Source organism: Caretta caretta, chromosome 6, assembly GCF_965140235.1.
Source record: "Caretta caretta isolate rCarCar2 chromosome 6, rCarCar1.hap1, whole genome shotgun sequence".
Lineage (NCBI taxonomy): Eukaryota > Metazoa > Chordata > Testudines > Cheloniidae > Caretta > Caretta caretta.
Genome location: NC_134211.1, coordinates 11,581,065 through 11,597,015, shown reverse-complemented (window position 1 = coordinate 11,597,015; position 15,951 = coordinate 11,581,065). Strand labels below are relative to the sequence as shown.

The window sequence follows — 15,951 nt, the reverse complement described above, 5'->3', positions numbered from 1 at the left end:
TAAAATATGAAATTAAGTAACATAATTGGGAGAAGTATAACCTTTGGGTGTGCTACAGTTTGCCTCATTGCCCTACTCCTGTGCCTAAAAAAACCCAACTCCCATAGAAAAGCAGCTGGAGACCCAGAATTCAGCCTCTACAGATTTTCAGCAACGATTGCACAGGGTCAACCTCCCCACATTCAAGTCCCAAAAGGAACAAAAGCAATGAATTTAATTAAATAACAACTTTATAAAATCTTATGATAAAGAAACAAATAATAATTTAATTTTTACAAGACAACATGGCTATTTTATAATCCATATATATTATCCTCACAGTTATACATAAACATAAAGAAAACTAATTAAAATCTGAACTGTTCAGTCCCCACAGAAACACAGTGAGAAGAAACTGAGAGCTCCCAAAAGCTGAGGTTGAGCTAACCTGAATCTCGGTTAGAGGCTTTGATCACCGAATCCATACAATCTGCTGAGTCAAAAACAACTTCTTCCCTCCACTTGCTCCTAGGACTCTTCAGTTGGAATCCATGAAGACTCTTCCTCTTCCTCTGCTGAAATCACTGCTAGCCAGTCAGCTGACTGATTAACCAACCACTCAGTTAAGTGTATAGACTTACAAAAAAAAACAAACAAAACCCAGTTACGAGAAAACACAAAATGGAGACTAGCAAAATATAAATGACTCTTTCCCCAGTACTACATGTTAGAGAGCTTATTCCTTCACTCTCCCACTTTCCTGGTCCTTCTCACATGAACAGAGAGCAACAATACCCGAAGTCCGAAGGTGCAAACAATTCGATGTTTATTGGTGTGAACTTCCAGCAAGCTTAAATACAAGTTCCTTTTCCTTATTTCCGAATCCCAACTTACTTCCTGTTTGCCCCTAATTTATATAGTAATATTCTTAGCTATACCTTAACCAATCATTCTACTAAAATTTAACTAACCAATCCTAACATATTGTAACATGATTATGTAACCAATTATATCCCACCACCTTAATTAGTTTACACCCAGCAAAATTAATTATACAGCAGACAGGAACAATCACAGAACCAGACAGAGATTATACAGACAAACAATAGCAAAGTGGGAACTATAATGGCAAGACAATACAGAAGTGAGGATTTCACATCCCAGTATTGATAAGTGAGTTCTTGCCAGACAGGATGCTATCAAACTAAGTTTTCTTTTACATTTTCTAGGCACTTCCCTTTCTCTGGAGCTGATAGGCACTATCAGGACAGGATTGTATTCCTAACAGCCCAATAGCACCTTCTTTCCATGTGACTACTTTGGAATGTGAGGATGTGACCGGTCACTTCCCAGCTTATGGCTGCCTCTGTCGCTTAGCCAAAGGTCTTAGCCTAAGAACAGGGCCCCAGACTGTCACAGTAAGAGAAGGACCTTACATTGGCAGACAGTGATTTTGATTCTTTCTTTTATACCTCTAACTAGCCAAGTGATAAAAATACGCCTAAATTCTTAAAGTACAGGCCTTTACAGACAGGCCTGAATATCTATATCCTAACACTCCACCCCTTTTTTTCTTTTTCTTTTGGGATCCTCCTGCCCAGGTATCCCTGGAAAAGCATAGGACATATGGCGACACATTTCCTGATAGGGCCAGGCATCAAGGTGGAAGGTGTCGATGCTCCATCTGTCCCACTGCCCCTTGTGTAGTACCATGCCCTGCACCTTCTCTCGTACGGGCATACTACACCTATTCCAATTAGTGTTCCAGACTTCCCAGTATAGTGGGCCCGAGAAGGTTGGGTCCGGGTTGTCTAGTACACATAGGTGGGGGGGGGAGGGGCTTACTACATTACTTATAGGTTATAATTAGTGGCTGTTCTCTAGGGGGTTGTGCCCCCCTTGATCGTTTCCATGTGCAATGTAACACACATATAGTTAACAATACACTAGCTGCTATGATAATCCACAGCAACACCGAGAGTCCTGACCACTGCAGTATGGTCCAACATCCTGGCCACCACCAAAAACACTGCTTCTCCTCCTTTGATAAGGTTAAAATTTTGTCAGCGCCATCCTGTAGTGTGTATTGTAAGTGTGTCCAACTGTTGGCGCTTGCAGCAAGTTGCTCTTGTAATCTTTGTGTACTTTTGTCCATATTGTGTGTCCATTGAATATCCACAGTGAAATTTGGTATTGTCCAAACCAATTCAACTACTTGGTACGGCATGGGGTAGTAGGTGCCGGTTCGATTGTTTACAACGATGAAGTCCACTGATCCATTGGTGCACCATAGTCCAGGTGGCAGTGTATAGAAGTTTATAATTTGGTCATACACTGGAAGGATTTTGCCTCCTGGTGTTATGTTGCAGGATTGCATACATTCCCAACAGAATACACCGTACCCCATATACATTACCCCTAAATGCCCCCCCTTTGCAATAGGCCATTGATCCTGCTCCTCCATAGTCATAGGAGAGGGGCACATCCATATTCCTCCTCTGGATATACAACTGCTTAATGTGATGACAGTCCAATTTACACCATTCCAGCCCCCCCCACCTATTCCCTAGTGGCTCCCAACGTGTTCCCCCTTCCCTACTAACTCCCATAGAGTTCAAGGGAACCACCTTATTTGCATTTCCTTCCCATGGTATCATAGTAACAATTACACAAGAACTGTCCCCACAGGTCGGGGATGTTATTTTTCAGGTAGATGGGTATGTTTTTGCAATTGTGGATAGATATGGGCTAGCCTCCCAGTTTAATACTGAAGGCCATTGTTCTGACCAAGCATCTCTCATAATATCCATTAACATTATTAACTGAGCATTTTGAATACCTACGCACACTTCTCCCCATGTTAGTCTTCTGAAGCCATCCTCTACCCATGTCAACAGGTCCCCTGCCCAATGAGTTAACTGCAAGTTTACCTCTACTGCTGTCCTCCACCTTGTGGCAACTGCTGATAGTTGCTGTGCCATTAATTCATTAATTTGTTGTTGAAATTTCACATTTTGGCTTACTAATTGTTTGGTTACCCACTCGTCCCCCAGATTCCATGTACCCAGCATAGTGTTCCCTGCTGCCCACAACCCCCTTTTCTGACGACGATTCCAGGTGTGTCCCCTCACCCATGCATTGAATTGTTGTTTCAATCCTTTTATGTACATGCTACAATTAGGATGGATTTGGTCCACCCACCATTCCTTGGGGCGTAGCACCCATGTAATAGAGTGAAAGGACACGTTAAAAAGTGCTGGCTGCACCTGCTCCCACAATGGCTCCCATACATTTGCTCGTCGGGGAATATTCTTGGCTCCAGGCTGTGGCCACTTTAAATTTGGATTCTTCCAACTTGGCATCCATATCACCTGTAGGGTTACATTCTGTAAAATGGTTAACTCATCATACATCCAGCGTCCCAAAGGGGATTTTACGCCTAATGTAATATGTACATAACAATCACACCTTCGGGGATTATCTTCCATGGAAGTACCATTGTGGTTACATATAGTAACATCACACCCTAAATGTGGGGCCCTATTTTCCCAAGAGGGTTCATTTGCTCCAGGAGACCAGAGGGTTATATTCTTTGGACCCTCTGTAACAAACCACATAGCTGGGTAACTGTGTTTTCCACTATCGTTAATCATGGCAGCACCCAGGGAGTACCATGCGATATTTCCTGATAAATTTGATATTCTCCACCTGGTTGGGATTCCTCCATCTAATCCATAAACCATATACCGACACTGCCAAATTCCTGTTGGAGTATTAGTGGTACATCTTTCTATGGGGAGATTCTCATAGTCTTCATTAGCTTTATTACCACAGGTTGCATGTGTAGCCGTCCATGTGTTTCCTCCTTTTGACACTTCACATCGTGGGATCTGAATAGAATTTGTAAATGTGACAATTGTGATTAGCACTAGTAATTGTTCCATCCAGGGCCAGGGAATTTTCATCCTTTTCTCCTTTTTGAATTAACCTGTAATACACACATAACAAAATTTACACGTCCCCTTTCCCAATCCCCTGTTTGTACCTTTTTATTTGCGTGCAGTGGACCCACTCCCGTCCTCCATTCTCTGTACCCAGTAATAGCAGACTGGGCCCTAATTGGTCAAGGACAAGATAGGGGCCCTTCCATTTAGGAGCTGGGAATGGATGGTGTTGACCTGGAATCTTGTACATCACTAGATCTCCCACCATGGGTAGATTACGCTCCCCAGGCAGGTCATACCATGCTTTAACTCTTGCTGCTCCTTGCTCGTCTCGCCAGGCCACCGCCTGCTGTACTTGTTTTACATGGTCAATTAAAGTTAAAATCCATTCTTGTGTTAAGCCATGTGTAGTGACTTCCCCAGGTACTGGGGTAAGTAGATTTTCCCACCGTTCCATAGGCCTTCCCATGAGAGCTTCATATGGAGAAAATCCTGTGCCCTTTGAGTCTCGGGCCCTTATTCTCATTAAGACAAAGGGCAGTAACTGTGACCAGTTTTTTCCTCCGACTTCCACTCCCTTTCTTAGCTCACTTTTAATGGTGCGGTTCATGCGTCCCACCTGCCCCGCAGCCTGGGGGTGATAAGCAATATGGAACAACTGTGTGATTCCAGTGAGGGCTGATAGCTCCCCTAACAGATCTGACCGAAAAGCAGCTCCTTGGTCTGAGTCAATCACCTTCGGAACCCCCCAGCGAGTGAATACCTCATTTACCAGTATTGCAGCAGTTACCCGGGGCAGTTTGATACTTTGTGGGGAAAGCTTCCACCCACCGGCTGAAAGCATCCACTACCACCAACATGAATCGGTTTTTCCTGTGATCTGGTGGTAGGGGTCCTGTGTAGTCAATTTGTATTCTTTCCCATGGTCCCCTTGGGGCTTGTCTCATTAATTCTCCCCTTAGCACCTTGTGAGGTGGGCTGTGCCTGGCACAGTCCAAACAACGTTCCAGATGTGATTTTAAATCAGCTGCCATTCCTGGCCACCAGCACAACCTTTTTAAAGTTCCCAGTGCCTCCTCAAACCCGGGGTGTCCCCCTGCCAAGCTCCCATGCACCCAGCTTAAGAAAGCTGTCCGACTTCCCTGAGGGCACAACATTACTGGTCCCTCAGTTGTTAAGACACACCAAATCCCTTCCATTAGTTCCACCTTTGGCACATGCCTGTCTCCAAGTTTCATGATGCCTTCCAGTCCTGGGTCAGATTCCTGCAACTCTCGAATTCGCCCTCCCCGATCTGTATCCACCCCGCTTCTTGTTAACACTGTGACAGGCACACTCTCTTCTGGCTCCCAGGGCCATGGGGGTGCCTCTGTAGCAGCCCGCTTGGCCTCTACATCGGCCAGATTATTCCCTTTGCTTAGGGGTCCTGTTTTCTTGTGTGCCTTTACCTTCACCACATTGATCCGTGTAAAACAGTGACTCAGCTCCTCCACTCGCTTCCACCAGGTAGCATGCTTGATTGTGGAGCCGTCTGTTGCCCTGAAATGATTATCTGCCCACCATCTCAGCATTAATGTGGCACCACGAAATACATAATCTGAATCTACCACCACCCAACTTTCTGGCTCAAATTTGGGATCCACTTCATTTAAAGCTGTTAGCAAGGCTGCCAGTTCTGCCTCCTGAGCTGACTTCGCTTCTAGTGAGAAACCAATGGTGCTGACTGACTCATTGCCTCTGATTCCCACAACAGCTAAGCCTGCAGTTTTCCGTCCCCCTTGATACATACAACTTCCATCCAAAAACCATACCAGTGTCCCCTCCTTTACCTGATTGGGGTTAGCCGCCCGAAACACCTGATGTTGGGTTTTACCTGGGCTGGCTTCACATTGGTGTGGGGTGCCAGCCAGATGTAATTCAGCTACCCAGACTATGGGTTCCTTTAACACCTCTGCTTTAATGTTTTCTGCCTGTAGAGCCAGCAACTATTTAGCAATACGCTGCCCACTCACTTGTCCCTGTAAGATATTGTGCATGTTTAACAGCCGCTGGGGGTCATAATGAGATCGGACTATGACTTTCTGCATTCCCGTAAGGTATTTAAATTTCCCTACCCCCCAGTAGGAGCACAACAGCACCTTTTCACACCACCCATACTTCAATTCCACAGCACTCAAAAGTCGAGAGGCAAAGGCCACAGGTCGGTCCTTTGCTCCATACTCCTGTGTTAATGCACAACCAATGGTAGTGTCTGATACCAAAGGATACAGATAAAAGAATTTCTCCCCATCTGGGGAGGCCAGCACTGGAGCACTGGCCAGGTTTTCCTTTAGCACTCTCACTGCCTCAGTACACTCTTCTGACCACTCCCAAGTTGAGGCTCGGGTTAGGTCAAATAGAGGCTGGGCTATTTCTGCATAATTGGCCACAAAATCCCTGCAAAATCCAGTTAGACCCAGAAAACTTTGCAAGCTTTTAACATCCGTAGGCAGTGGCAGGGACTGGATCAGTTGCACCCATCCCTTATCGATTTCCCTTCCCATCTGAGACACTTCCACTCCTAAGTAGGTCACTCTTGTCTGTCCCATCTGAGCCTTTTTCCCATTGACCTTCAATCCTGCTCTTGCCAAAGCTTGCAGGACCTGCTCAGTTAGTTCCCTGTCTTCTTCCTCTGTCCCTGACATTAGCAACAGGTCGTCTACATATTGTATGCACCTTGCTGAATCCACCCCCTCCAGAGCCTGTCTCATGTATCTGTGAAAAATTGCAGGGGAGTCCCTATATCCCTGGGGTAGGACTGTCCAGCAGAACTGTCTGCCCTCCCATGTGAATGCAGTTTTATACAGACATGAGGTAGCTAGTGGCAGAGACCAAAACCCATTAGCTATGTCCAAAACAGTGAAAATTCGGAATTGGGGTCCAATATGGGCCAACATTTCAGGGTCCGCTGCCACCACTGAGGCTGGTGAATTGGCCAGAGCATTTAGTGCCCTGTAACCCACAGTGAGGCGCCAGGTACCATTTGGCTTCCTCACGGGCCACACAGCAGCATTACAAGGGGATGCAACTGCCCGAATCAGTCCCCTTTGTTCCAACTCCCCAATAGTTGCCCCCACCTCTGCCAATGCCTCCCAAGGAATGGGATACTGTTTCTGTGGGGGAGGGTCCCCTCCCTCCATCAGTACCTCCATACTGCCCCTCCCACAATCCAGGTTATCCTTCGCCCACACAGGGATGTGTTCCCACCCAGCCGGGGGGGTGGGAGGGCATGTGCCGCCTTAATGGTCATAGTGGCTATCCCCATGGGAATGGTAAAGCCCTGACCGTCCTGCGTTTGCCCCAGTAAACACACCCAATTGGCTAAATCCAGTACGAGTCCCAGTTTGTGTAAATCTCCTGCCCCCAACAGATTAAGCATATCATTACAACCCCACATAATCTCCCCTTCCCCCCAGATTCCTTTGATTTGTCCCCGCCTCAGGGTTAACTGTGTCTCCCCTCCCGTTGCCCCTACAATTGTCACAGTCCCTTCTGAGGGTCTCCCCTGCCCCCATGTGGTTAAACTGATGGCTGCTCCAGTGTCTATCAAAAAATCCCTCATGGGTCTCCCTTCGATTGCCCCCTGGAGCGTAGGGCGACCAGACGCATCCCGTCCTAAACTGAGAACATGGACAGGACGCCTCCCAGGGCACCCCCAAGTTGCAGCACCCACCTCTGTCCCTCCCACTGGTTCATGAGAGGACCGGGGGTCCTGGCTCCGAACGCATTCCTGTCTCCATGCAAAATTGTGTGTCTGGCATTTCAGGCAGTCCCAGTCCCTTGGCCTCCGGGACCACTTTCCCCCTGATCTGGTAAGATCGTGGGTAGTCAGTTTAGCCTGCAGTCTCTGGATCTGTTGCTCTATAGCTGCCCGCTCGTCCCTGACTAGCCCCCCAAAGCCACGAACTCTCCCTCTACCTCCTCCTCTCCAGGCTGACCCACTCCTTTCCACCTTGTATTGATCCCCCGCAGTAATAGCATGGACTGGCTCTTCCCCCGATGCATCTGCCTGCACACATCTGCCTGAATCGCACTAGTTGAGAAAATTTAACTAAAACAGTTTGGCTAAAATCAAACAACATTCAACGCATACAATTAAAATAGAAGAAATTTTCCCTCCCAATTTCCCCTTGCTATAATTAACATTGCCCAGCCTTCCCTGTTGGAGGGTAACAATATCACTAACCTGCTACAAAATGCTTCAGAATTAGGGGAAAGAGCCTGCTTTCTGCTCCTGGCTCAGCTTCTCCCAACTCACACAGAACACATGGCCTTTTGTAAAGCAGCTGCCCTGACTGCTCGCCTTCATGGAGTCTGATCCCAGCAACAGGGAACCTATGGGAACAGACTCAAAACTACCACACCAAACATCCAGCTTCTGAATGTGTAGTACTAAATCTACCTAGTAACAATGACCCAGACACAACTCACTCTTAGCTCCCTCCCCAAGGGCAGCTACTGACTGTGGGAGATCCAAGATGTCATTTCCCATCTTGACCTGTATCCTCTGCAAAGCTGTTAACCTGTGCGTCTCCTGAGGACTTTTGCAATGGCCTCCTTGAGCTCCTTGTTTCTCAGGCTGTATATCAAACGGTTGAAGATGAAGATGGGACTTCCAAATGTGTATCCCAGTGAGATCAACCGGTCCAGTTCATCCGACCAGCTGCCTTTTGAGTGCAAGTAGACCAGGCGGAGGCAGCCGTACTGCAGCAGCACCACCATGAGGTGGGAGGAGCAGGTGTGGAAGGCATGGCGCCGGCCCTTGGCTGAGTGGAAGCGCAGGATAGCAGTGATAATGTAGATGCAGGAGACACAGATCAGGAGGAAGGGGAGGATAACTATCAGGACACTGGCGATGAACTGGGCAATCTCCTAGGAGTGGGTGTCGGTCTTGGCCAGCTTCAGCACCTGGTTGACAACCCAAAGGAAATGGTTGACCCCATTGGAGTCATAAAAGGGCAGGTGGAAGATCAGCCCCACGATCAGAAGGGAGAGCAGCCCCCGAAGGGCCAGCGAAGTGGCCACCAGCCACAGGCAGAGCCGCCACGTCATAATGAGCATGTAGTGCAGTGGGTGGCAGATGGCCACGTACCGGTCATAGGCTATGGCCACCAGCAGGAAGCAATCTGAGCTTCCCAGACCAAGAAAGAAGAACACCTGGGCCCCACAGCCCCCAAAGCTGATTCTCTTCCTCTCCTGCAGGGCATTCACCAGCATCTGTGGGAAGATGGCTGCAGCATAGCCAAGCTCGACAATGGACAGGCCCTCCAGGAAGAAGTACATGGGGGTGTGCAGACAGGCATCCCCCCGGATCGCCACCAGGATGAGCAGGTTCCTTGTCACAGTGGCTGTGAAGACCAGGCTGATGCTCATGAAGAACAGGGTCTGAAGATCTGGGTGGGTGGGAAAGGCCAGGAATATAAACTCCGTCACCACTGTGCAGTTCCCTGGGGGCATTGGTCCCACTGTCTCATGCTCTGCTGGGAGACAATGAGCGACATCGTGAGATGGATAAGACACCACCCATGGGGCCAGATTCCTCAAGGCACCCAATGCCACTCCTTTACCCCATTGCTTCTCATAACTCTCCTCCCTGCACAAATCCCACAAATCTCCTCCCACCTTGCCTCTTCCAGCCTGGGAGACCTCGCAGGTTCAGAGGACATGTTCTCTCCAATGCAGCTGTTTTAAAAGAGGAAACATGAAGGCTGGTGTCACTGTCTCTCATGAGGCGCGCGCGCACACACACACACACACACACACACACACACACACACGGCATCATTTGCGCCTCAGCAACCCCCCCTCTCCCTCCCAGGCATCATTCATGCTTCAGCTCAATTCGGGCAGCCTGGGTGACCTTGCTAAATTAGCTACTCACTCGGAGTCCCCTGACCTGGATCTGAATTGAACCTTGGTCTCTCTTTCAAACATTTCAGGAGACTGTGGGCCAGAAATGACTCCCTAAAAATGACTCCTCGGCTTAGAGGATCACACCTGTATTAGCACTGAGGATCTTCTAGCTCCTCTTTTCCTCTGAGTGGCCTTAATTATTCGCAGAGGCACCACACTCCTCACAAGGAAGGGAGCAGTTATTGTTACCCCACTCACGGAGGTGGAGCTGGGGCCTAGAGAGGTTTCGACCTGTGTTCTCAAAATGGTCTCTGAGTTTGGAGGGGAGGAAGCCCACCCGGGATGTGAGTTATAGCACCTGCCATGGATGAGAGTCCCTGCGGATACACAGGCAGCGATGGGATGGAAGGGTTGGTCAGCACACAGTGTGAGATGCTGATAAATCGGGAAAGAAGGTACCCATACTAACGGAGCTTTCACTGTACCCAGGAGCCAGTGGGACCCATGGGCCAGCCCCTCAGCTGGAGTCCTTGGCACTATGTTGATTTGGGAGCCATGTGGGGAATATTTGGTGTCTGGAATGACAGGGTCACAGCCAAAATATTTACATCTGAGTGTAGGGCAGGCCTGGGGCCCATCGACTCCATTGAAAGTTGCACCCAGGTTTGAAGTTAAATATGTGCAGAGGTGCTGTCCTGAACAGGGACGTTTTGCTGAATCAGGGCCTGTAGCAGTAAAATCTGATTAACTTCAGGCACCATGATACCTGGGAGCTGCTGCATCATGAAGCCATTTGCAGTGCGACAACTGCAAATATCACATGTGCGAACTCCACATAGTCGGAAGTCACCAGAGAAACCCTGCAAAGTCGCTAGATGTCGCTATTTAGGCATTAAAAAAGTGTCAACATTGTCAGTAAACAAACTTCCCACAGAATTCAAAAGAGAATTTATATACACATGCCCGGGCAAGAGGACACTCCCAGCTGCTGAACAGAAAGCTGCAGCAATGCTGGGTGCTCCCTCTCCGGCTGGATCGTCTTGGCAGCTGAGTTTATGAAGTTATCACTGACTGGCTCTGTTGGTGTCTCTCAGCTGGCAGGGGGCTGGCAGGGGGTTTCTGGCTGTCCTGGCTACACAAGATGATTTCAGGCAAGATAAAAGAGGGCTTGGGGACCTGGTGCAAGGAATCAAACGTCACTTTACAGGGTCATCATTTCCATGGCACCAAATTGCCCAGCCTTTTGCTCTCTTCCTTGCCTTCTTTTTTCTGTGTATCATCTTTCCTTGTCTTTCTTCCCCCTATTTTTAACATTCTTCATTTTTTAAATTTTAATTCCCCCTCTCCTTTATGTAAAGGGCTATTCTCTTTCTCCGGTTTCCCTCTGAATGAATCTCATGGAGAAGCAAAGTCCCTTTGCATCTCACTCCTCTGAATGTTTGCTGTTGCTGGAGTGGTCTAGAAACTTGCAGATCCCTGTTCCATTCCCCCCCCCCCACCTCCAACCATCTTCCTCTCCAAACAACTAAATCCCAAGCAGACAAAATGCGCACACAGGCTGATGGAGAGAATTGAAGGGAAGTTCAGAGAATTCAGAGTCAACAATTGCAGCAAAGCCCCTAGTGATCCCAGGCATGGTTTGGGGGTTTTGCTGGCTGGGAGCTGAGCCCTAGGATCTAGGGGAGCAGTGACCCTCTGGTGGGATTTGATCGGCACAAAGAATAACCTGTTCTATGGCTGGAGAGACCAAACTGCCCCTCTTGGGTGGCATGGAAAGAATTCCACACAAGCTTTTTCTCAAGGCAACATCTGCTCCGGGGGAGGCAGGTTTGCTGCCCAAGACAGCTCAACCCCGCAGGGGCTAGGGGAATCTGGGCTGTGCCCCCAGACAGCAGAGCTCCAAAAGGAGGACTGGAGGGGCAGCCAAATGCCAGGTTAAGAAGTAGGGGGACCCCAGCCCTGCCCCGTGTAGCCAAGACAGCCAGAAACTCCCTGTCAGCCCTCTACCAGCTGAGAGACACCAAAAGAGCTGGTCAATGATAACAAAATAAACTCAGCTGCCAAGACGATCTAGCCGGAGAGAGAGCACCCAGCATTGCTGCTGCTTTCTGTTCAGCAGCTGGGAGTATCCTTTTGCCCAGGCACGGTGAGCACAGAAGCCAGTACCAAAGGCAGGTTCTGCAGAATCCCAAGGAATTGCTCTGCTAGACGAGCCAGCTTCCCACTCCTTGGAGAGGGTTTTTGAACAGGTAACATTTCAGTGGGCAAAGGCTCAAAGATCTGTTGACAAATGTTTTTTCCTGCGTCAACCTCACCCAGGGAGTGGTGCCTGCCCTGGTCACTAACAGTTTTTATTAAGCAGAAGATCATGACTTTTCCCCTTAGAGGCAGTTGTATCCTCCCCTCTTCCAGCCTCCCCTCCCCATTAAATCTGGCTTTTCATCCCCTCCCCGCCACCAAGGAATCAAAGCTGAGTCCCAGTTATGTGCTAAGCATTTATTCTGCCACCGGGCGCTCTGGTCAAACCCAGCCTCTCATTAGCAGCCTCTAAGCCCAAGAAACCCTGGAATGCACTTCCTTCTGAGGCCATGCCCAAGTGAGCTTTGACATTCATTGGTATGTAAAAGAATGCAGTAAGAAGAGCATGGAATGGATTTTATTAATACTATTGAGCTACTTGTGAATGATTTTGTGACTATACAAATTGGCAACTTCTTTCTCTGAATATCACTGTAATTGGCAGTGAAAGTCTCTAGATTTGTCACTTGTCGCTTTGAACTTATTTCCTCGCTAGGGAAACCAAAAAGTCTCTAAATCTAGTGACAAAATCACTAAGTTGGCGGGGGGGGGGGAATGGCACATAGCGCATCCCCTGACGTCTAACCATTGACAGCCACGCTGGTGAGGTGTAACTGGATTGCAAACAAAGTGGCAGATAAAGGGCCCATTTGTTTATAGGCGAGTTCCTGTGCCCACCTAGGCAGTTTTACACGTTGTATGGCATGGATTGTTGGACCCTGAGCATGCAGATGGATCTGCGGGCATATCTGTGGAACTCTATCCAGAGTCATATTTTAAAATAGCTAAATTGGCAGCAGGATCCCCGATAATAACAATCCCTAGGTCTTTTGTAGCCCTTTTGATCAGGAGATCTCAAAGTGCTCCACAAAGTAGGCCAGTATCATTATCCTTCTCTGTAAGATGGGGAAACTGAGGCACGGAGAAGAAAAATTAATAGCCCCACATCCTTCCACCAATACCCTTTGCCCACTCCCTGCATGGGCTTCCCAGCATTCACCACCTCCTGAGGAGGGAAGGGTGGCAATGGGGAAACAATGTCTTCAAGCCAGAGGGGATAAGTCTGCACAGCAGGACTCTGAAGGTACCTGCCTTATCTAGATGGGTGGCTTCTCCCGAGCGGTCCAGCCTGCACAGATGGGCATCTCCATTGGATCCCAGCCACCAGGAGGGGACATGGGAGTCAGGGGGACCAGCACAGGGGTCAGATGGCTCAACCTGGAGCTCAGCAAGTAGAGATGGTGAGGAAAACTGGAGCTGCCCAGCAGGGAGGGGTTTTTATCTGCCAGGCGAGACAAAGAGCTCCTCCCCTCTGAGCTGTCAGGAGGAGCTGGGCTGAGAATAGGAGAGGGCTGGAGGGCCTGGCTCCCTGGAGCGTACGGTCTCAGCCCCTGGAGTGAATCCTGTGCCAGGCTCCCCTTGGGAGGACTTGTTCTCCCATCTACATTCCATGAGGCTCAGAAGGATGCTAGGGAAGGCCTGCTGTCACTCCAATGTCAATGGGCTGGTTAAAAGGGCCCAGCGGCTGAACTAACCCTGTCTCAGGAGCTGGGGAAAAGGTGCAGTTCATGCTAACGGCTCCCCCCACCACTACCCGGGACATTCCAGCCACATCAGCTAGCACTTTGACTGGAGTTGTTTCAAGAGCCCCAGAGCTCATTCCTCTGATGTGGAACTGAGGCCCCAAAGATGAAAGGTTCCACATCCTCTCACCTCCCTGGACCAGCCCCTCCCCCTCAATCGAGTTTGGTGGATTGTAAAATCTTTGGGGTGTCTTTTTGTTCTGTGTTTGTACAGCACCTAACCCAGGGGGGCCTGCTCTGGGTCTGGGGTTCCTGGGCAACAGCAGAACACAAATAACAATGGAGGTGAGAAACTATGGATCCCGTTCTCCCATACCCGGGGTTATCCAGCCTCAGGCCAGGTTAAAACCAGTGACTTAGAGCTCAAGAGATCCTGCCTCAGTCTCCTGAGCAACCCATTCTCCCTGCCCTAGCCTACATGCAAACCACTGAGCTACAAGTGAAGTAGAAGGACGGAGAAGGTGATGTTACATCTGTGAGGGCATCAGTGCTGAATCCTTTGGAGCCCTGGGGCATTTCCTGTGCAAACCCTTGGAGAGGTCGGGGGTGTATGAAAGAAAGGTGGGAAATTGACCATCCCAGGGCAACCTATTTGGCTTTTCTCTTATGGAATCTCATTGCAGCTTTCCCTGCACCTAGCACTGTGCCCATTTTAATATATCCCTCTGAGTCCCCTGGAAAATGTTCCCTTTGCCACTGGGAAATGATTTAGGTGGCAAAGGGGCTCGTTAGGGAGAGATGACAGGTCTGATCTGAGAGACGCGAACTTGGCAAAATGACAGGTAAGACACGGACTAGGGTTGTGCCAGCAGAGACAAAGGGACCACCATGAGTGGGAGGGAAGTAACTCCATTAGGTGCAGGGTCAGCTCCCCACACACAGCTCTGACGCTGCACCTCCATTCCCACTGCTAGTACAGTCCCACAACAAGTACACCCACAGCTCCTAGCCTGCAACACTCCTGCCAGTCCACTTCTCCACCCCTCCCAGCTCCAGCAGTTCCTCTTGGTCCCTTTTCCCTGCAGCACCTTGTGCTACTTCAGTCCTGTCCCTCACCCACACACGCAGCTCTACCCCATCATCCTCATCCTCTCTATTACAATCTTCCTCCTGATCAGTCAGAGTCAGTCATTGAAGATTGACCAGGCTTAATGGTCTGACACACGCCAGGCCGAGCCGTCATCCAGATCTCGTTAGGCCCTGCCTTGATGGGCCGAGAGTGTGGGTCTAGCTCAGTGGCATTGTCTTGGCTTGACTGGAAAAGCTCATTAGGAGATAGGCCGACATATGAGAGGTGACTAAAGGCACTTGGCTCGTTTGTTAAGCCCATGTTAAGGACCAGGACATGGGTGGTCTTGCCTAATGGTCAGGGCGGGAGGCTGGCCTAGTGGTTGGAGCAGGGGTGACCAGAGCCCAAATCAGGAGCCATATTACCAAGCCCAGGGAGTGATCTGGAGCCAGGAATCAGGAGCCCAGGGTTGGAGCCAGAGTATCAGTTGTAGCAGGAATAGGAGTGGAAGCCAGGATCCTGGACCCGTGGGAAGAAAACCAGGAGTGAAACGCAAGACCAGAAACACAGCTGCAGGTGTGGAATGCCACTGAACAGCCAGAGACCCATGGCTGTGGTAGTGTTTAAGAATGTGCCTACTGGAGTCATTGGCCAATGAGAGGGCCACGTGTGTTCGATGAATCAGCTGAGGGCAATGAGCTGTGTCTGGGCTCAGCTGTGGGTCTCTGACAGCCTAGCAAATCGGCAGCTGAGAGGGGATCTGATTGCTCTCTCTAAATACACCAGGGAGGGAGAAGAGCTGTTTAAGCTAAAGGATAGCGTTGGCACAAGAACACATGGAGATGAAACTGGCCTTGAGTTACTTCAGGCTGGAATTTGGAAATCTGTTTCAAACCATCAGAGGAGGGAAATTCTGGAGCAGCCTCCCAGGAAAAGTAGCAGGGACAAACAACCTAACTAGTTTGGAAAAAGGCTAATGTAGTGCCCATCTTTAAAAAAGGGAAAAAGGAGGATCCAGGGAACTACAGGCCAGTCAGCCTCACCTCAGTCCCTGGAAAAATCATGGAGCATGTCCTCAAGGAATCAATTCTGAAGCACTTAGAGGAGAGGAAAGTGATCGGGAACAGTCAGCATGGATTCACCAAGGGCAAGTCATGCCTGACTAATCTAATTGCCTTCTATGACGAGATAACTGGCTCTGTGGATGAGGGGAAAGCAGTGGACGTGTTATTCCTTGACTTTAGCA

At 49.1% G+C, this 15,951-nt stretch overlaps 1 pseudogene; it reads right to left on the bottom strand.

Moving 5' to 3' along the window:
- Positions 1-8,480: 8,480 nt before the first annotated feature.
- LOC125637895 (olfactory receptor 10W1-like) lies at positions 8,481-9,419 on the bottom strand (annotated as a pseudogene).
- Positions 9,420-15,951: the final 6,532 nt, after the last annotated feature.